The 20231-nt window shown below is 47.1% G+C and overlaps 1 protein-coding gene and 2 pseudogenes across 1 annotated transcript in view; all 3 read left to right on the top strand.

Annotated features, from left to right (window-relative positions):
* ATF5 (activating transcription factor 5) overlaps positions 1 to 20231 on the top strand; it is a 42171-nt gene that overhangs the window by 7762 nt on the left and 14178 nt on the right. The gene's annotated exons all lie outside the window — the stretch shown is intronic.
* Positions 10557 to 10656, top strand: LOC138773137 (U2 spliceosomal RNA; annotated as a pseudogene).
* LOC138773124 (U2 spliceosomal RNA) lies at positions 10711 to 10773 on the top strand (annotated as a pseudogene).

Raw genomic sequence — 20231 nt, 5'->3', positions numbered from 1 at the left:
CATATACATCTACACATCCCCCCATATACATCTACACATCCCCCATATACATCTACACATCCCCCTTATACACCTACACATCCCCCCATATACACCTACACATCCCCCATATACATCTACACATCCCCCCATATACATCTACACATCCCCCCATATACATCTACACATCCCCCATATACATCTACACATCCCCCATATACACCTACACATCCCCCCATATACATCTCCACATCCCCCCATATACATCTCCACATCCCCCCATATATACATCTACACATCCCCCATATACATCTACACATCCCCCCATATACATCTACACATCCCCCTTATACATCTACACATCCCCCATATACACCTACACATCCCCCCATATACACCTACACATCCCCCCCCATATACACCTACACATCCCCCATATACATCTACACATCCCCCATATACATCTCCACATCCCCCCATATATACATCTACACATCCCCCATATACATCTACACATCCCCCCATATACATCTACACATCCCCCCATATACACCTACACATCCCCCCATATACACCTACACATCCCCCCCATATACATCTACACATCTCCCCCATATACACCTACACATCCCCCCATATACATCTACACATCCCCCCATATACACCTACACATCCCCCCATATACACCTACACATCCCCCCCATATACATCTACACATCTCCCCCATATACATCTACACATCCCCCCATATACACCTACACATCCCCCCATATACACCTACACATCCCCCCCATATACATCTACACATCTCCCCCATATACACCTACACATCCCCCCATATACATCTACACATCCCCCCCATATACACCTACACATCCCCCCATATACATCTACACATCCCCCATATACATCTACACATCCCCCATATACATCTACACATCCCCCCATATACATCTACACATCCCCCCATATACATCTACACATCCCCCATATACATCTACACATCTCCCCCATATACACCTACACATCCCCCCATATACATCTACACATCCCCCCCATATACACCTACACATCCCCCCATATACATCTACACATCCCCCATATACATCTACACATCCCCCATATACACCTACACATCCCCCCATATACATCTACACATCCCCCCCATATACACCTACACATCCCCCCATATACATCTACACATCCCCCATATACATCTACACATCCCCCATATACATCTACACATCCCCCCATATACACCTACACACCCCCCATATACATCTACACATCCCCCCATATACACCTACACATCCCCCCCCATATACACCTACACATCCCCCATATACATCTACACATCCCCCATATACATCTACACATCCCCCCATATACATCTACACATCCCCCATATACACCTACACATCCCCCATATACATCTACACATCCCCCCATATACATCTACACATCCCCCCATATACATCTACACATCCCCCCATATACATCTACACATCCCCCATATACACCTACACATCCCCCCATATACATCTACACATCCCCCCATATACATCTACACATCCCCCATATACACCTACACATCCCCCATATACATCTACACATCTCCCCCATATACACCTACACATCCCCCCATAATAAGAATACGGATAACAGGATGTAAACAGAGTTTGATATATAAGACTTTATAACATAAATATTTGTATTGTTTTTCTGGATGTGAAACACAATACTGTATTGTTATACAATGCACAATGCTGCCATCTAATGGTCAGTGTTAGCACTACATGCCCTATATTTATGTCCTCTATCTATGTGACATCTATAGTATCAGCCATGGCAGCTCCGTCACTTGTTGGCAGCTTCATTCTCTACACTGCTGTGCAGCTTGGTCTCTGGCAGCGTCCGTTACTAACCATCTGACAGCTGACAGGAGGCTCTATTGTTGTCACCCAGCTTTACCAAGAACAGATACCTCCAGGAAACAGTTTCCTTTGTATATTACTGTTTCCCAACCTTTAGCTTTCCAGCCGTTGCAGACTACAACTCCCAGCATGCACTGACAGCTTAAAGTTGGAACTATGGCATCTAGAAAAAGCGTTCCAACCTGTAGCTTTAGCATTGTTGCAAAACTACAACTCCCAGCATGCCATGGCAGCCATGGACGTGTTGGCATACGCTAGAGAACCATAGATCCTGTAGCCTCCTCCATCATACAGAGCGCGGGATGATTTATTACAATGCTCCCTGGTAAATTATTCCGCCATCTCGCTCACACGCGTCTCGTAAAAATAGGTTCAGTGAGGTGCTGGAGCGTTGTAGCTTTTGCGTAGCCTAAACTTCACTAATCCTGTTTACAGCAGAGATCCCGGCTTAAGCTTTTAATTGAAGGCTAAGTAACCGGGAGAGTCCATTACTGGGGTTAGGACGTCCTCACATCGTGCCGAGCGGGCGTGAAAAATAACACAGCATTACCTTTATCCAACAAGGAGGAGCGGCGGGATCCCGTATTACACTGTGCAGGGCAAGACCCGTCCGGGATACCCATATATATATATACAGATACTCACTATAGCTACCATGCCAAGTCAGTCAACTCCAGCAGCGTATTATCCTTAGAGTTATTGGGGTCCCCACAATGAGACCCCCTTTTCATTATGAGAATGCCATATTGGGTAAAGATCCATGGTGCAGGGAGAAAAAGGTAAGACAAGCCTTGATTTTAAAGGGAACCAATCAGCCCAATGGGCTGAACCACTGTATACAGCAGCAGGAACTGTATACCCGAAAAAAAGGCACTTTAATCCCACAGGCAGAGGCGGGGAGGTAGTCGTCTGGGCGGCTCCCCGCCCGTATCTAGTCACCGCGCTGCTCAGAGGGATGATTGACAGGCAGAGAGACCAGTAAGGGACCTCTCTGCCTGTCAGTCATCTCTCGGAGCGCGCTGACAGGCAGAGCGCGGTGACTAGATACGGGTGGGGAGCCGCCCAGATGACTACCTCCCCGCCTCTGCCTGTCACACGACCAGGGGATTAAAGTGCTTTTTTCCGGGTATACAGTCCCAGCTGCAGGAGCTGTATACAGCGGTTCGGGGAACCATATCAGCGCGATTGGTTTGATTGGTTCCCTTTAAGGTCACGTTCACACAACTTGGCCGTTGTTGCAACGGCCAATGTTTTCACAGTGTGTGAAGGTGGCCTAAAGAGATATTCCAGCAATGAATCTGTAAATAAGGAATATGTTTTTACTGTTAGGGTACCCCTTTAATAACGTGCAATCCCCTTTTTAGCAGCAGTCTCCTTGTCGGCCGCCATGTTTTCTGGACAGCAGCGGCTTCTTCGTGGGGTTCTTGCTTGGCTCGGTGTATCTGTAATGGGGGACACATGGGCGGAGGTTTTGCAGTCTGGAGTGTGTTCTTCTGTCTCTCCTCAGGATCGCCCGTGTGCTCTTGAAGTGATCGGATCAGGACCCCCCCCCCCCCTTATGGAAAGCAGCCATGGTTTGTAGACGATTTGTGTATCAGTGAATTGATGGACACCCAGGCCCTCATGTTCTGAAAGGTTACTTTTCCTCCCTGCACTGTGGGTGTTTACTCGTTGTGCTCGGTAACAAACCTGAATAATAGAACTGTCTGTGTCTTATTATATTGGTTACATTATACAGCGTTTGTCTACAATTGTCAGAACAATCACATCACATTTTACCAAACCCAGGGAATTCCAAATAATCTATGTAAATGAGAATGGACGGCCAATCAGATGAGTCAAAAGGGGTCAGGTGACAGCTCCTTACTGCTAAGGTTCCAATGATATGATGTATATTACCCACACGGACACTAGGGGGCAATCTTTCCTTATAGTCTCACTGTAGACTGTCATTGACCTATAGAGCCATGAACCTGGTGTGTACTGAATAATACTCCGAGATGTGGCAGTGTCGGGACCTCCAGCACACAGTGCCCCAGTGCATCATGGGTACATCACCGCACCGGCAGTATGTAGTACTGCAGTTATAATGGTATCCAGGCACTATATGTCGGTATAATCAGGGCGCGTAGGATAATATTCACTATAGGGCCACATTCACACAAAAAACCACATCTGTTATTGCAACTATGGCCGTTGTTCACTGACAGTGTGGCATTACATTAGATTGTATGGAACAACGGCCATAGTATATACACACTGTATTCACTGTGGCTGTTGTTCTCCGCAGCCGCACAAAATAACCGTCATGTCTATTTTGTACGTCCGCCATTCATTAAATAGCGGCCACACATGGCTCCCGGCCGTTCTTTACACTGTGATCTATGGCACAATTGGAGCGCAGGCACACCCGAATATGCCTGCATTCCAATTTAAATAAAGCGATGTTCACCGACACGTCAAAAAACGGTCAATGTCAAACAACAGCCGATGTTCATACAGCATCTGAGCACGGCCTGAGACAGTATTAGGTTGGCTTTATATAATTTAGGTCTTAGGCCTATTAAAGTATTATGTGAACATGTGTACGGCACTGTTGTGTAGCGGTATTATGTGGGCGTAGCGTGGTGCTGGTATGTAGGCAGTATATAGCAGTATTATGTGGGCGTAGCATGGTGCTGGTATGTAGGCAGTATATAGCAGTATTATGTGGATATAGCGTGGTGCTGGTATGTAGGCAGTATATAGCAGTATTATGTGGGCGTAGCGTGGTGCTGGTATGTAGGCAGTATATAGCAGTATTATGTGGATATAGCATGGTGCTGGTATGTAGACACTATATAGCAGTATTATGTGGATATAGCACAGTGCTGGTATGTAGGCAGTATATAGCAGTATTATGTGGATATAGCATGGTGCTGGTATGTAGACACTATATAGCAGTATTATGTGGATATAGCACAGTGCTGGTATGTAGGCACTATATAGCAGTATTATGTGGGTATAGCACAGTGCTGGTATGTAGGCAGTATATAGCAGTATTATGTGGGTATAGCATGGTGCTGGTATGTTGGCAGTATATAGCAGTATTATGTGGGTATAGCATGGTGCTGGTATGTAGACAGTATATAGCAGTATTATGTGGATATAGCATGGTGCTGGTATGTAGGCAGTATATAGCAGTATTATGTGGGTATAGCATGGTGCTGGTATGTAGGCAGTATATAGCAGTATTATGTGGGCGTAGCGTGGTGCTGGTATGTAGGCAGTATATAGCAGTATTATGTGGATATAGCATGGTGCTGTTATTTTGGCAGTATATAGCAGTATTATGTGGATATAGCATGGTGCTGGTATGTTGGCAGTATATAGCAGTATTATGTGGATATAGCATGGTGCTGTTATGTTGGCAGTATATAGCAGTATTATGTGGATATAGCATGGTGCTGTTATGTTGGCAGTATATAGCAGTATTATGTGGATATAGCATGGTGCTGGTATGTAGGCACTATATAGCAGTATTATGTGGGCATAGCATGGTGCTGGTATGTTGGCAGTATATAGCAGTATTATGTGGATATAGCATGGTGCTGTTATGTTGGCAGTATATAGCAGTATTATGTGGGTATAGCATGGTGCTGGTATGTAGGCAGTATATAGCAGTATTATGTGGATATAGCAAGGTGCTGGTATGTAGACACTATATAGCAGTATTATGTGGGCATAGCATGGTGCTGGTATGTAGACAGTATATAGCAGTATTATGTGGATATATCATGGTGCTGTTATGTTGGCAGTATATAGCAGTATTATGTGGGTATAGCATGGTGCTGGTATGTAGACACTATATAGCAGTATTATGTGGGTATAGCATGGTGCTGTTATGTTGGCAGTATATAGCAGTATTATGTGGATATAGCATGGTGCTGTTATGTTGGCAGTATATAGCAGTATTATGTGGATATAGCATGGTGCTGTTATGTTGGCAGTATATAGCAGTATTATGTGGGTATAGCATGGTGCTGGTATGTTGGCAGTATATAGCAGTATTATGTGGATATAGCATGGTGCTGGTATGTAGGCAGTATATGTGATATTATAGGGCAGTATTATTACTCTTCATCCTTCCCACAACACACGTTTCCCTGCACGTCCCAGCAGCCCCCCCAGCCCTCTGTCTGGCCCTCAGTGTGTGGGTCTCCTATATACCCAGGATTCTGTAACTCCACCAACAATGTGAATATGGCCGCAGTACGGAAAATAGACGTCTCCAATAAAAGGTCCTCAGGTGCAGCTCATCTCAGGTGTATAGGTGATGTGCCGAGAATAGAGGCAGCCCCTCCTTCTCACCCCCAGGGGTACAACCACAGCTCCAAATAGCAGCTACACAAAGACCCTACATGTCCAGAGAGCCTCACTGATGTAATAAAGAGCGGAGACAGTGACACGTCCCTGGTGGGCTGGGGGGATGCAGGATAAAATATTCATGGTAGTCTATAGTATCTTGCAGGTTGAAGTAGTTCGTGATGATCATGGTGATCGGTAACAACATTGATAATATTGCTGACAGGTAAAGGTCAGTAGTCATGCCATGGTACTTCCCTGGTGGTCTAGGGTGGAAAAGGGTAATAATGAGAACTTTTGTGGTCTACAGTGGAGAACATTGGCTGCCTGGTGATCTGTAGCCATAGAGGGGGTCACCTCTTCCCCTATCCCCTCTCCAGGCTCTGATATTGTCACATTCAGACTGGTATCCCATATGGATGCCCAGTTTTGGTTGCAGCCTGTTCTCCAGAGCAGCATTCACACGTCTTCTGTTTCTCTCACACCCCCTGCTTCTTCACTGTCTGCATACAGCTAGCTCTGGTGAACTGCATGCTGGGAAGGGTAGTCTTTACACCATCAACATCAATTAACATTGTTTCCGTAGGTATCAGGCCTTAGAGAGTTAACGCTAGATGGAGCGGGGTAACGGCTGCTAGGTTATGGGCTCCCCGGTGGCCTCGGTACTTTCACATACGTCACTGTGTTCTATATACCTGCTGTACACATTTATATGCACTGCTATATAGGTGATCTATTCCTCAGCCGTTTGTCTATTATTGGTAACACTAAATCACAACCGAGTCTAAGCTTTCCCTCACATAGAGCTAAGGTTTAGCTTACTGTCCTAGCTCTGCTGCATCTAAGTATAAAGGCTAAAGCAAAGGGGCCTTAAAGGGGTGCTGTGGCAAAAAAAATCAACTGGTGTCAGAAAATTATACAGTTTATAATTTACTTCTATAAAAAAAAAAAATCTCTAGTCTTCCAGTACTTATCAGCTGCTGTATGTCCTGCAGGAAGTGGTGTAAGTGTAAGGTGTAGGCTGAAGCATGGGGTATACTACCTATTGGGTGGACTACCAGGGGGGATTACCTAAATGGGGATGGGGGATACTATCTGCACAGAGATGCCTAACTACAATATATGGATGCCTGGAGAGTCACCAACTACAGAAGGATACTGCCTACTTGGGGGGGACACTCACTACCTACAGGGTGATTCCTGTATGGGGGATATTACCTGCACAGGGATGCTTAACCGCTAAAATGGGTGCGCAGTGGGGCACCTAACTACTGTATGGATGCACAGAGGGGGGCTAACAACTATATGGGGACACTGAGAGGGACTAACTACTATATTGTGCAGGTGCCTAACTACTATATGAATGCACAGAGGAGGGCCTATCTACGATATGAGGCACGTACAGGCTTAACTACTATATGGGGGCACACATGGGACCTAACTAGTGTATAGGGGCACAGAGGATGCCTATATTGTATGAGAGAGAAACCTAAACTATTTGTCTGGCAGATTCTGAGAGGACGAGTTGTGGCCTGGAGAATTCTTCATGATGGCCAAGAAAAAATAGATTGAGAATCTCCGATTAGGGAAGACACCTCCTGTGAGTCCATGGGTGTAACTGCACTGTAATCACTTATATGTTGTGCATAGTCTGTGTATCATTGGTATCTGCCTCTATATGGGTCAGAGCATTCTGGGAGGTGTAGTTCAACTGAAAACTTGTTATTCACAAGGTAGTTATAGTTACAGATACAGATACAGTTACAGATAAAGATAAATCCAGAATAGAATATGGTCAGTATATCGCTTCTCACTGGTTCTTTACTAGTGGCCCCAGGATCATTTCCTCTGGTGGCCCCGGGATTATTCCCTCTGGTGGCCCCGGGATCATTCCCTCTGGGGGCCCCTAGGATCATTTCCTCTGGGGGCCCCTAGGATCATTTCCTCTGGTGGCCCCTGGATCATTCCCTCCGGTGGCCCCCAGGATCATTTCCTCCGCTGTACCCGGGATCATTCCCTCTGGTGGCCCCTGGATCATTCCCTCCGGTGGCCTCCAGGATCATTTCCTCCGCTGGGCCCGGGATCATTCCCTCTGGTGGCCCCTGGATCATTCCCTCCGGTGGCCCCAGGATCATTTCCTCCGCTGGGCCCGGGATCATTCCCTCTGGTGGCCCCTGGATCATTCTCTCCGGTGGCCCCCAGGATCATTCCCTCCGGTGGCCCCAGGATCATTTCCTCCGCTGGGCCTGGGATTATTCCCTCTGGTGGCCCCAGGATAATATGCTCTGTTGGCCCCCAGGATCATTTCCTCTGGGGGCCCCTAGGATCATTTCCTCTGGTGGCCCTGGGATCATTTCCTCTGGTGGCCCTGGGATCATTTCCTCTGGTGGCCCTGGGATCATTCCCTCTGGGGGCCCCCAGGATCATTCCCTCTGGTGGCCCCAGGATCATTCCCTCTGGTGGCCCCTTGATCATTCCCTCCGGTGGCCCCCAGGATCATTTCCTCCGCTGGGCCCGGGATCATTCCCTCTGGTGGCCCCTGGATCATTCCCTCCGGTGGCCCCCAGGATCATTTCCTCCGCTGGGCCCGGGATCATTCCCTCTCGTGGCCCCTGGATCATTTCCTCCGGTGGCCCCAGGATCATTTCCACCGCTGGGCCCGGGATCATTCCCTCTGGTGGCCCCCACGATCATTTCCTGCGGTGGCTCCCACGATCATTTCCTCCGCTGGGCCCGGGATCATTCCCTCTGGTGGCCCCTGGATCATTCCCTCCGGTGGCCCCTGGATCATTTCCTCCGCTGGGCCCGGGATCATTCCCTCTGGTGGCCCCTGGATCATTCCCTCCAGTGGCCCCCAGGATCATTCCCTCCAGTGGCTCCCACGATCATTTCCTCCGCTGGGCCCGGGATTATTCCCTCTGGTGGCCCCAGGATAATATGCTCTGTTGGCCCCCAGGATCATTTCCTCCGCTGGGCCCCAGATCATTTCCTCCAGTGGCCCCTGGATCATTCCCTCTGGTGGCCCCAGGATAATATGCTCCGGTGGCCCCTGGTTTCCCAGTCTCACACTGCTATAATGGAGGCTTTATAACTCCTAGATACGCAGGTTTTAGAGCCAGGGATGTACAGTAATGTGGTTGTCGGTAGCTGCTCTACCTTGGTAGTTATGTCCTTATTTTAGAGGGCATGTCTATAGAGGACTAGCGTGGTGACAGGTGCTCCGGAGCTGTATAGATGACACTCAGAGGGATGCGGACAGGCGGGGACAACATTTCCAGATGGTGAAGCTGATTCCTGCAACATTATCTGGACCTGAAGACGGAGCAGAAAGTTGCTGTGATATCTGTGCAGATTCTGGATCCTCACCAGACACGTTCTATCCACAAGGTCCGATAATTCACCCCGTATTGTCTCCCGTTCCTCCATTCTTCTTAGGAACATGATAGTACGGCACCGTGTTAGCCAGAGAAATCCATGTGGAGGTAAATACTTTTGAAGTATCTTAGTAGTGATACTTTTATTGGCCAATATAATCCTGGGGACCTGTGACGTGACGTGTTAGGACTGTTCAGGCAGTAAGTGGCCGAGGAGGGACCCCCTATGGCCGTTGACCGGCTAAGCAGGCCTAACACGCTACGTCCTAGGTCCCTATTCAGACCCAGAAGCGCTCCGGAGCAGAGATGTGGGATAGCAGGGAGGTAAGAGCATGTTACTTCCGTCACCCTGCCCAGCACTCTGATTAAACGGGGCCGTATGAGAAACAGATCACTGATCTCAGAGAGACCAGCCAAACGATAACACTGCTGGCTGCCGGTTAAAGCGCTCAATGCAGTGATATCCTAGGTGCATTGCTCCCTGGGAAACATGAATATGCAAAATAAGAGCCCGTAGAGCCTCATCTAAGAGTCTCAAAACACAGGACTAGTCTGGCCTTGGTTTTTCCATTGTGGTTACATTGACTTATAGGGCCACTTAATATGGTGGTTTTGGTGGTTTCCCTACAGGAGCCGCTCCTTGGCTGGGTCCTTCCCGGAGGTATATCTGGCTGGTCCTGTGTTTCGAGACTCTTCAATGAGGCTCCACGGGCTCTCTTTTTTGCATATTCATGTTTCCCAGGGAGCAATGCACCTAGGATTTCACTGCATTGAGCGCTTTAACTAGCAGCCGGCCATGTTATCGTTTGGCGGGTCTCCCTGAGATCAGCGATCTCTATTTTTGCTTTACTAGGCATTGCTCCCACCTAGCCAGAATCCTGCTCCACACTGATGAGGGGCAACACCCCGAAACAGCTTTCTGTGGATCGCTTCTCAGCCTTTGGTTAAGATCAAGTGTAGTATCTGTTCTGTTCGTGAGAACCACACGGATGGAATTGCTTTACTAGGCATTGCTCCCACCTTGCCAGAATCCTGCTCCACACTGATGAGGGGCAACACCAAGAAACAGCTGTCTAAAGATCGCTTCTCAGCCTTTTGGTTAAGATCAAGTGTAGTATCTGTTCTGTTTGTGAGAACCACACGGATGGAATAGGGGTTGAGGGGTTGGCTGTAGCGCAGGCCGGCCTCCGCAAAATACCATGCCCATCTGGATTCAGGCCATGAGGTTTCCAGGAGGTAGAGGGCTGAGGCGCTAGAAGTGCCCTGGCAGTGGTAACTCAGGGGTGCTGTAACTCACTGGGGAAAGCACTGAGTGAAAGCACTTTGCACGGCGCTTCACTATCACCTCTTTGAGCACTCACCTCTAGCTTTCCAGTCTCCGGCTGTTGAGAGCTATTTTGAGGTTGCGGTCGCACTTTTGGGTGTCCCCCTGGAGGTCTAGGGGAGGCATGTGTGACCATTAGGTTCTTTGCCTCCCAGCAACCCTGGGTCCCCTTCGGGAGATAGCCAAACCATTTGGTGGCCGCTTATAGGGGAACGCCTAGGCTGGCGCTCGGGTGGTTGCTGTGAGCGGCGTTGGTCCTCTCTCTGCTTCGGCAGCGAGGAGATATTTGTCCTGAACCCTTCCAGGAGCCTTCTGGCCCGGAGGGGTAGGGAATGTGGTTGGTTGGGGGCCCATCTCTTTTTAGAGTGGGCTTGCAATAGACTGCATCCTTGTTACACTCCTTGGACTCTCAGTAAACAGCTGTCTGTGGATGGATACCTAACCTTGGTTATTCCCTTGTCATTACATGACAATTGCCTTAGTCCCTGCTGTCCGGTGCTTTAGTGCCTCAGTCCCTGGTGTTTAGTGTTTAGTGCCCCAGTCCCTGCTGTCTGGTGGTCTTAGTCCCTGCTGTCTGGTGTTTACTGCCTCAGTCCCTGCTGTCTGGTGTTAAGTGCCCCAGTCCCTGCTGTCTGTTGTGTTGTGCCTCAGTCCCTGCTGTCTGGTGTGTTGTGCCTCAGTCCCTGCTGTCTGGTGTGTTGTGCCTCAGTCCCTGCTGTCCGGTGGTTTAGTCCCCCAGTCACTGCTGTCTGGTGTTTAGTGCCCCAGTCCCTGCTGTCTGGTGTTAAGTGCCCCAGTCCCTGCTGTCTGGTATTTTGTGCCTCAGTCCCTGCTGTCTGGTGTTTAGTGCCTCAGTCCCTGCTGCCTGGTGTTTAGTGCCTCAGTCCCTGCTGTCTGGTGTTTACTGCCTCAGTCCCTGCTGTCTGGTGTTAAGTGCCCCAGTCCCTGCTGTCTGTTGTGCCTCAGTCCCTGCTGCCTGGTAGTTTAGTGCTTCAGTCCCTGCTGTCTGGTAGTTTAGTGCTTCGGTCCCTGCTGTCTGGTGGTTTAGTCCCCCAGTCCCTGCTGTCTGGTGTTTAGTCCCCCAGTCCCTGCTGTCTGGTGTTTAGTCCCCCAGTCCCTGCTGTCTGGTGTTTAGTCCCCCAGTCCCTGCTGTCCGGTGGTTTAGTCCCCCAGTCCCTGCTGTCTGGTGTTTAGTCCCCCAGTCCCTGCTGTCTGGTGTTTAGTCCCCCAGTCCCTGCTGTCTGGTGTTTAGTGCCTCAGTCCGTGCTGCCTGGTGTTTAGTGCCTCAGTCCCTGCTGTCTGGTGTTTAGTGCCTCAGTCCCTGCTGCCTGGTAGTTTAGTGCTTCAGTCCCTGCTGTCTGGTGTTTAGTCCCCCAGTCCCTGCTGTCTGGTGTTTAGTCCCCCAGTCCCTGCTGTCTGGTGTTTAGTCCCCCAGTCCCTGCTGTCCGGTGGTTTAGTCCTCCAGTCCCTGCTGTCTGGTGTTTAGTCCCCCAGTCCCTGCTGTCTGGTGTTTAGTGCCTCAGTCCCTGCTGCCTGGTAGTTTAGTGCTTCAGTCCCTGCTGTCTGGTGTTTAGTCCCCCAGTCCCTGCTGTCCGGTGGTTTAGTCCCCCAGTCCCTGCTGTCTGGTGGTTTAGTCCCCCAGTCCCTGCTGTCTGGTGTTTAGTCCCCCAGTCCCTGCTGTCCGGTGGTTTAGTCCCCCAGTCCCTGCTGTCTGGTGTTTAGTGCCTCAGTCCCTGCTGCCCGGTGGTTTAGTGTCAGTAATTCTAACCTTGCCCTACTGACAGACAATCACAGAGCACCATAAAGTTTCCTTATCTTATCACTTGGAGGCGCCATAAAGGATTGGAGAGTGGATGATGTTGTGTTTTTGTGACTACCCTTTCCCCTTCACGTCTGAGCTTGAGGTGCAGCCGGGTAGATGTGACTCCTGGGCAGGTAACATTAGTGAACACAGAGGTGATTGGAGCGGGAGAGGAGGCGCTGACCGTGTAGTCACTCCCCGAGCACCAGTCCTTCACATGTACAGCGCCTGATAAGCTGCAGAGAGTCACTGCCAAGTGTGCCAGAGACAAGATAGTGCCGCCCTTACATCAGCGTGTCACCCAGATAGTTCTCACACCTGTGCTGGCGCCATCCACCATAGGCCATGTGCCAGCGCCAGGGTGTATAAATAAAGTTTATGTAAAGTAAGCGCTTGCCTTTTGCTCCTGGAAAGCAGATCATGTGGTCGGCAGCTTCAGTTTATATACATACAGTGTCTCTGGGACAAGCAGGGATGAATCAGGACAGTCTGCTGCCCCAGGCACCCCCACAATCCCCCTGTACAGTGCCCATGTAATGGTAGATACCAGTGCAGACCCTATAAATGATGACAGGGACTTATAGCCAGGGACTCACATGTGACATCTTCTCTGATCGGAGTGGTGTGGGCCACCTCTGTGCTTTACTCCAGCACATGTAGTAAGGAGGTCCTCCCTGTGCCCCTACAGTAATAAGGGCCCTCTGGGCCACTAAATTGTATTGAAGCCCCCCTGTGCCATCATATATTGCTTAGGCCCCTTTGTGCCATCATATAGTGATTAGGCCCCCTTTGTGCCCTTATATATTGGTTAGGCCCCCTTTGTGCCATCATATAGTGATTAGGCCCCCTTTGTGCCCTTATATATTGGTTAGGCCCCCTTTGTGCCATCATATAGTGATTAGGCCCCCTTTGTGCCCTTATATATTGGTTAGGCCCCCTTTGTGCCCTTATATATTTGTTAGGCCCCCTTTGTGCCCTTATATATTGGTTAGGCCCCCTTTGTGCCCTTATATATTTGTTAGGCCCCCTTTGTGCCATCATATAGTGATTAGACCCCCTCTGTGCCATCATATATTGGTTAGGCCCTTTTGTGCCATCATATATTGGTTAGGCCCCTTTGTGCCATCATATATTGGTTAGGCCCCTTTGTACCATCATATATTGGTTAGGCCCCTTTGGGCCATCATATAGTGGTTAGGCCCCCTTTGTGCCATCATATATTGGTTAGGCCCCTTTGTGCCATCATATATTGGTTAGGCCCCCTCTGTGCCCTCATATAGTGATTAGGTCTCCTTTGTGCCATCATATAGTGATTAGGTCCCCTTTGTGCCATCATATATTGGTTAGGCCCCCTCTGTGCCCTCATAAAGTGATTAGGCCCCTTTGGGCCATCATATATTGGTTAGGCCCCTTTGTGCCATCATATATTGGTTAGGCCCCCTCTGTGCCCTCATATAGTGATTAGGTCTCCTTTGTGCCATCATATATTGGTTAGGCCCCTTTGTGCCATCATATATTGGTTAGGCCCCCTCTGTGCCCTCATAAAGTGATTAGGCCCCTTTGGGCCATCATATATTGGTTAGGCCCCTTTGTGCCATCATATATTGGTTAGGCCCCCTCTGTGCCCTCATATAGTGATTAGGTCCCCTTTGTGCCATCATATATTGGTTAGGCCCCCTTTGTGCCATCATATAGTGATTAGGCACCCTTCTCTGTAAATGTATATTAGTACCGCTTTATGCTTCTAAATAGTAGTTAGGTCCCCTCCATGCACCCATATAGCAGTTAGGCCCACAGTAAAGTGTATCCCCTCATGTAGGTATTCCCCAGCAGATAGTCCCCCTGGCAGTTGCCCCCCCTCCTGCCCCCAGCCACTATATAATATCCCCAATGTAGGTAATCTCCCTGCATGTAGTCATAACCCCCCCCCCCCAATGTAGGCATACGCTCTGTAGGTAATCCCTCATGTTAGGCACCCCCCATATAGGTATCCCACCTGTGCAATTTAAAAAAGCCATACTCGCCTAGCTGCAGAGCTGCAATTCTTCTGCGCCTCCTCCTCCTTCTCTGAGAGGAAAGTTTGGGAAGAGAGAGCGGCCTGACATATAATGCTGCCTGTAGCCTCAGGATTGATTGGCAGGGCAGGGAGACAATGGCTCCTCACTCTGTCAATCACAGCACCATGGTTAACTATGAACGCTTTCACTTAAAGGGCCAGCCCTGTCGCCTCCTTGGATCATCAGCAGGTGGTACTGCCTGAAGCAGACACTTCAAGTCACCTCTTGGACTTCAAGTCGACTAAGGACAAGATACCTATAAATAAAGTTACATCTTGACTGCAAATCTTACAGCACCCAGTGCAGGATGAGATGCTCTGGATTGTCAGCTAAGCGTGCCAGCGCATTGGAGAAATTTGTGAATGGATCCTATCATGTCTCATCATCACAGCAAAGTATTGCTTCATCCTTGGCCTGTCCCCAAACCACTCAGTTATCCTGGGACAACGAACTTGGAGGCCACAAAAGGCTACAGGTCTATTGACAGCAGGAGTAAGGGGTGCTCCTACAATGGGTGGAGAAATCTAAAAATATGTCCCCTGTAACATATATAAAGGTGTCTGACACAGAGCTCTCTGCTGCCACCTCTGTCCATGTCAGGAACTGTCCAGAGCAGGAGAGGGGATTTGCTGCTGCTCTGGACAGTTCCTGACATGGACAGAGGTGGCAGCAGAGAGCACTGTGTCAGACTGGAGAGAATACACCACTTCCTGCAGCACATACAGCAGCTGATAAGTACTGGAAGACTGGAGATTTTTAAATAGAAGTAAAAAATATATATTTTGCCAGAATACCCCTTTAACTGCATATAATTTCAATGTGAGTCTTTGAGTTCTCCTTTTCATCTGAAATCCTGCGCTTCTTATCTGTTCCTGGAACAGCTCCACAACAGTGACAGCAATACGCAGGTGGCGTCCACGCATCTGTAAGGAGCCTGCAGCTGCCTATGGCATTCCTGACACATATTTGGAAGTACCCCGCACACAGACACAGGGTATATATAAACCCTGGTGGGCAGGGTCCTCTATCCCCATGTACCAGTCCACCATTTACCTTAGGGCCAGTTCACATGGAGTAAAACTGGTGGAACTCCGCGGCGGAACTATCCACCGTGCAATCTCGCCGGCCTCCGTGTCATACTGACAATCTATGGGAGGGCTCGCTCACCTCCTCTCTCCGCTCGGAAGAGTTGACATGCCACCGCGGAATTCCACCAGGTTTACTCCGTGTAAATTGACCCTTACTCATGTAACATGTGATTGTGTATTGTCCTGTTTGTCACTGCCTATCACATGTATAGCTCTCTGGAATATATATATACACAGTGGTACCTTGGTTTAAGAGTAACTTGGTTTAAGAGCGTTTTGGAAGAAGAACTCACAGTTTTTCAAAATTGTAACTTGGTGTAAGAGCATTGCTTTGGTGTAAGAGCTCTCTGTGCTGGGTGGGAGGGGGAGCGGGGGAGAAGTATGGTCTACATAGCGGGGTCTACAGCCCTGTACTCTGACCCAGGAAGTCTCCTCACCTTCCAAATCATAGCAGGTCCCTTTCAGGCTGGGGCTTACATCAGGGGACAGGACTGTGGAGGTAATCTCTTCATAGCTGTAACCCCTCTCTCCCCAGACAGAGAGTGCTGCATGTATGTGCCCACATCTGCCCTGCTCATTCCTTCATGCTTCCTGCAGTCTCTGTCAGCCCTTGTGTTCTCCATCCTCTCCATTCCTGCTATAATGTGCCTGCATTTATACTCAGCTATACTCACTGCTGCTATAATGTGCCTGCACTTGCACTCAGCTATACACACTGCTGCTATAATGTGCCTGCACTCACACTCAGCTATAAACACTGCTGCTATAATGTACCTGCACTCACACTCAGCTATACACACTGCTGCTATAATGTGCCTGCACTCACACTCAGCTATAAACACTGCTGCTATAATGTACCTGCACTTACACTCAGCTATACTCACTGCTGCTATAATGTGCCTGCACTTGCACTCAGCTATACACACTGCTGCTATAATGTGCCTGCACTCACACTCAGCTATACACACTGCTGCTATAATAGGCCTGCACTTGTACTCAGCTATACACACTGCTACTATAATGTGCCTGCACTTACACTCAGCTATACACACTGCTGCTATAATGTGCCTGCATTTACACTCAGCTATACTCACTGCTGCTATAATGTACCTGCACTTACACTCAGCTATACACACTGCTGCTATAATGTGCCTGCACTCACACTCAGCTATACACACTGCTGCTATAATGTGCCTGCACTTGTACTCAGCTATACACACTGCTACTATAATGTGCCTGCATTTACACTCAGCTATACTCACTGCTGCTATAATGTACCTGCACTTACACTCAGCTATACACACTGCTGCTATAATGTGCCTGCACTCACACTCAGCTATAAACACTGCTGCTATAATGTACCTGCACTCACACTCAGCTATACACACTGCTGCTATAATGTGCCTGCACTCACACTCAGCTATAAACACTGCTGCTATAATGTACCTGCACTCACACTCAGCTATAAACACTGCTGCTATAATGTACCTGCACTTACACTCAGCTATACACACTGCTGCTATAATGTGCCTGCACTTACACTCAGCTATACACACTGCTGCTATAATGTGCCTGCACTTGCACTCAGCCATTCAAACTGCTTTATTTAAAGTTTCTATCTCTGTCCTCCTGCACAGCTCACTTCCTGATTGGTCCATGCTGAACACCCCCCCTTCCCCATTGCTGCCATGTGACCACACAGACCTCTGACAGCAGCCCTGCTTCTCTATTCTAGCCTGTTGTACTACACTACTGCATTATGGGGATCTGTAGTTCCATCCTGTATCTACAAACTGCTGCTGTGTTATCAGGGTTATACAGTTACTATACATTATATACCACATGCTGCTATACTGTACAGTAACTTATATATCACATATCCAGCTGATGTGTTATCAGGGTTATGCAGTTACTATACATTATACACCACATGCTGATTGCTATACTGTACAGTAACTTATATATCACATATCCAGCTGCTGCTGTGTTATCAGGGTTATACAGTTACTATACATTATACACCACATGCTGATTGCTATACTGTACAGTAACTTATATATCACATATCCTGCTGATGTGTTATCAGGGTTATGCAGTTACTATACATTATATACCACATGCTGATTGCTATACTGTACAGTAACTTATATATCACTTATCCAGCTGCTGTGTTATCAGGGTTATACAGTTACTATACATTATACACCACATGCTGCTATACTGTACAGTAACTTATATATCACATATCCAGCTGCAGTGTTATCAGGGTTATACAGTTACTATACATTATACACCACTTTACTATACTGTACAGTAACTTATATATCACATATCCAGCTGCAGTGTTATCAGGGTTATACAGTTACTATACATTATACACCACGCTGCTATACTGTACAGTAACATATATCACATATCCAGCTGCTGCTGTGTTATCAGGGTTATACAGTTACTATACATTATACACCACGCTGCTATACTGTACAGTAACATATATCACATATCCTGCTGCAGTGTTATCAGGGTTATACAGTTACTATACATTATATACCACATGCTGATTGTTATACTGTACAGTAACTTATATATCAGATATCCAGCTGCTGTGTTATCAGGGTTATACAGTTACTATACATTATACACCACATGCTGCTATACTGCACAGTAACTTATATATCACATATCCAGCTGCTGTTTTATCAAGGTTATGCAGTTACTATACATTATATACCACATGCTGATTGCTATACTGTACAGTAACTTATATATCACATATCCAGCTGCTGCTGTGTTATCAGGGTTATACAGTTACTATACATTATATACCACATGCTGCTATACTGTACAGTAACTTATATATCACATATACAGCTGCTGTGTTATCATAGTTATACAGTTACTATACATTATACACCACATGCTGCTATACTGTACAGTAACTTATATATCACATATCCAGCTGCTGCTGTATTATCAGGGTTATACAGTTACTATACATTATACACCACATGCTGCTATACTGTACAGTAACTTATATATCACATATACAGCTGCTGTGTTATCAGGGTTATGCAGTTACTATACATTATACACCACATGCTGATTGCTATAATGTACAGTAACTAATATATCACATATCCAGCTGCAGTGTTATCAGGGTTATACAGTTACTATACATTATATACCACATGCTGATTGCTATACTGTACAGTAACTTATTTATCACATATCCAGCTGCTGTGTTATCAGGGTTATACAGTTACTATACATTATACACCACATGCTGCTATACTGTACAGTAACTGATATATCACATATCCAGCTGCTGTGTTATCAGGGTTATACAGTTACTATACATTATATACCACATGCTGCTATACTGTACAGTAACTTATAAATCACATATCCAGCTGCTGCAATGTTATCAGGGTTATACAGTTACTATACATTATATACCACATGCTGCTATACTGTACAGTAACTTATATATCACATATCCAGCTGCTGTGTTATCAGGGTTATACAGTTACTATACATTATATACCACATGCTGCTATACTATGCAGTAACTTATATATCACATATCCAGCTGCTGTGTTATCAGGGTTATACAGTTACTATACATTATATACCACATGCTGCTATACTGTACAGTAACTTATATATCACATATCCAGCTGCTGTGTTATCAGGGTTATACAGTTACTATACATTATACACCACATGCTGCTATACTGTACAGTAACTTATATATCACATATCCAGCTGCTGTGTTATCAGGGTTATACAGTTACTATACATTATATACCACATGCTGCTATACTGTACAGTAACTTATATATCACATATCCAGCTGCTGTGTTATCAGGGTTATACAGTTACTATACATTATATACCACATGCTGCTATACTGTACAGTAACTTATATATCACATATCCAGCTGCGGTGTTATCAGGGTTATACAGTTACTATACATTATATACCACATGCTGCTATACTGTAGAGTAACTTATAATATCACATATTCCACTGTTTCTAAATGTTTTGTTTCATCTGTTCTACATGTTTTTCTGAATAAAAAATCATTATTTTTGGGGTGTGGAACCAATTGTCTGCAGATTAATGATTTGTTATGGGAAATTTTGCTTTGGTTTAAGAGTTATCTGGATTACAAGCGCCACCCTGGAACAAATTATGCTCGTAAGCCAAGGCACCACTGTATATGTATAGCGGATAGGTACAATGCTTACAGATCGGGTCTGTAGATGTGTGGGGTCTGGCCAGGACTCTTATTACGCAGTTGTGTATCCGCCTTATGCTGCGTTTCCA

This window comes from Dendropsophus ebraccatus, chromosome 14 (assembly GCF_027789765.1).
Source record: "Dendropsophus ebraccatus isolate aDenEbr1 chromosome 14, aDenEbr1.pat, whole genome shotgun sequence".
Classification (NCBI taxonomy): Eukaryota; Metazoa; Chordata; class Amphibia; order Anura; family Hylidae; genus Dendropsophus; species Dendropsophus ebraccatus.
Note: the sequence above shows the minus strand (reverse complement) of the source record. Positions and strands in the feature narration are given on the sequence as shown.